Source organism: Protobothrops mucrosquamatus, unplaced genomic scaffold, assembly GCF_001527695.2.
Source record: "Protobothrops mucrosquamatus isolate PMUCROS unplaced genomic scaffold, P.Mucros_1.0 scaffold21593, whole genome shotgun sequence".
NCBI classification, from domain to species: Eukaryota; Metazoa; Chordata; class Lepidosauria; order Squamata; family Viperidae; genus Protobothrops; species Protobothrops mucrosquamatus.
In genome coordinates, this window is record NW_015407348.1 from 1 (window position 1) to 2,351 (window position 2,351).

General features: G+C 56.6%; 1 long non-coding RNA gene across 1 annotated transcript; it reads right to left on the minus strand.

Annotated features, from left to right (window-relative positions):
* Positions 1-1,015: 1,015 nt before the first annotated feature.
* Positions 1,016-1,662, minus strand: LOC107301980. The gene is made up of 2 exons (XR_001549355.1): positions 1,480-1,662; positions 1,016-1,253 (listed from the first exon to the last, which is right to left on the minus strand). It is a non-coding gene; the product is annotated as an uncharacterized LOC107301980 (long non-coding RNA).
* Between the last annotated feature and the right edge of the window lie 689 nt (positions 1,663-2,351).

A 2,351-nucleotide genomic window follows, 5' to 3' on the forward strand; every position in this document is an offset into this window, starting at 1 on the left:
GGGCGGCTGGGGGGGGGGGCGAGGGGCGCGCGCCTACCTCTCCAGCTCCCGCAGCTGCTCGTCCGGCGCTAGGACCGCCCCGTCGGCGCGCGCGGCCGCCAGCCCGGCCAGCAGCTTCCGCAGGTCCGGCAGCCGCGGGGGCTTCATGGCCGGAAGGCGGCCCCGAGCTCGGCTCGGCCTCCCTGCGCCCCTCCGGGTGAGCCCTTCGGGTCGGCGGCTGCCCGCTGCTCCTGCCCCGCCGCGCCTGCGCCTGGCTCGCTCCCGCCTCCCCTCCCGGGAGGAGCTTCCGGGGTCAGAGGGCAGGGGGAGCGCGTGTCGTTTGGCGCTACGACGCTCGGCTCCGCGGTCACGTGGCGGTCACAAAAGGGGATCACGTGACGCCCAACCCCCACTGCAAATGTAAATACTAGTTGCCAAGCGCCTTAATGTTGATCACGTGACCATGGAGATGCTGCAACAGAGGCAAGTGTGAAAAATGATCACGTCACTTTTTTCAGTGTTGTTGTAATTTTGAACGGTCAGTAAATGAATTGTTGTAAGTCGAGGGCTACCTGTACATTCCAGGACAATATTTTAATAAAATTTCTTCAAACTTGTTGCTGTCCTGGCGACGCCCCTGGTGTTCTAGTCCTTTGGTATCTGTCCTGAAAATCCTACATTAGCACCAAGGCACAAATGAGCGGCAACAGTCCCCTAACGAACAGCGTAAGATCTGGGCGCTCTCTTTTTGCAAGGTGCCCACAAGGCTACCAACGTGGAAAGCTTTGAAAGACTAGTTAAATCATGAAGTGTGAAGCCAACACGTGTGAAAAACAAGAGGTTGTATGGGTGCAAAGGTACGTGTAAATATATTAAAACAAGAATAATAAAACTTAATAAAATAATAATAAAACTAATAAAACTGCTGCCTTATCAAGCTCTGGAAGACCAAACAGGCTTGATCCAGCCGCAGGATCCCCACAAAAAGGACAGGATGCAGCTTGTAAGTGAAAGGACGGACAAACCCTGGTGGATAGAACTGTATAAAACTTTAATATAAAGTTGGCTACAAAAGAAACCTCTTCCCAGCCCACAGGGCTTTTCAAGAATTGTCCCAAGGCTTGGGCAGGCTAACTGGCATCTGCAGCGGGAACCTGGCTTGCAGAGAGAGCAGGGGAGGGGTGCAGCCCAAGTGCACAGAACCGTTCTCAGGACTTGCTGTTAGCTGGAGGGGAAACACGGCTCTGCAGAGGTGGAGGTTTTGGGGAGAATGGCTGAAAGAGATGGAGGTGTCTGGATGCACCAGGGCAGAGATCTGTTCTCTGCTGCTGCCCCCCCCCAGCGCAAGGCTCAATAATTGGCACCTGCCCAGTCCCAACTCCAAGGATCTGCTGTTTTTTTGGGTCAGGTCCCCTTCTTGAAGGAAGAAGAAGCCAGCTGGCTAGGAGTCGCAGACATGGCCCCAACTCAGGGTGAGGGAAGAGGTGAGGGGGCTGCTACCTGGCTTGGCTGGGATGCAGAGCGGCCACCGTGGTGGAACGATGGGGACTCCCGCGCCGTATGAGGGGGGCCGAAGCTGAATTGATGGCCAGTCCATGCAGGTCAGCACGGTTGAGCGGAGCTGCAACAGACGGGAAGGGGAAGCTGCTGTATATAGTGCCTGCGACGTTTCCATGGTGGGACAGGCAGTTCAGGGAGCCGGGGCTCATGTTCAGGGGTCTCTTGCTGGAAGGAAATCTGTCTGGAAAAGGAAACGGGCAGCTGGAGGTCTTGGGCAGAAGCAGGCAGGAAATCTGCAATTCCATAAATGGACCCTAGTCTCTGCTGCACCCCAAGATCCACAGCAGCTCCAAATCCAGAGCCTCCCTTTTGCCCCTTTTCTGTGGCCAAAACGGTTGCCGGAAGTGAGGTGGGTCTCAGGGGCAAAATGACCTTGTAGCCAGGACTGACTGTAGGAAGGTGCATAGCCTCTTTCCCAGCCCCACCCCACCCCACTGCGTTAGCTGCATTAGGATTGACTAATCCAGATCTAAACTGCAGACTCAGCACTGTTTCCTCCTCACAGGGCAGACGGGGGCGAGGAAGCTCCCCAGGCTATGTGGGTGCCCAGACGAGTCTCTTGGCCTGGCCCAAGTTGCCACTTTCTGGGGGCCTTCTGTTCTCCTGAGCCCTAGAACCTTGCCAGACAGGGAAAGCCCCTGCAGGGGTCCCCAGCTCCCAGCCAGACACTCACTGCCTTCTGCTTTATTCTTGGCACTGGCAAAGCGCCGCCCTCCTGCTTTCAGCATCCGTGCCAGAGTGCCAGGTTCGCCCACCATGGTGGTGCCCAGCCAGCCGAAGTTCCTATGTGGCTGGAAGTGGAGTTGTGGCTC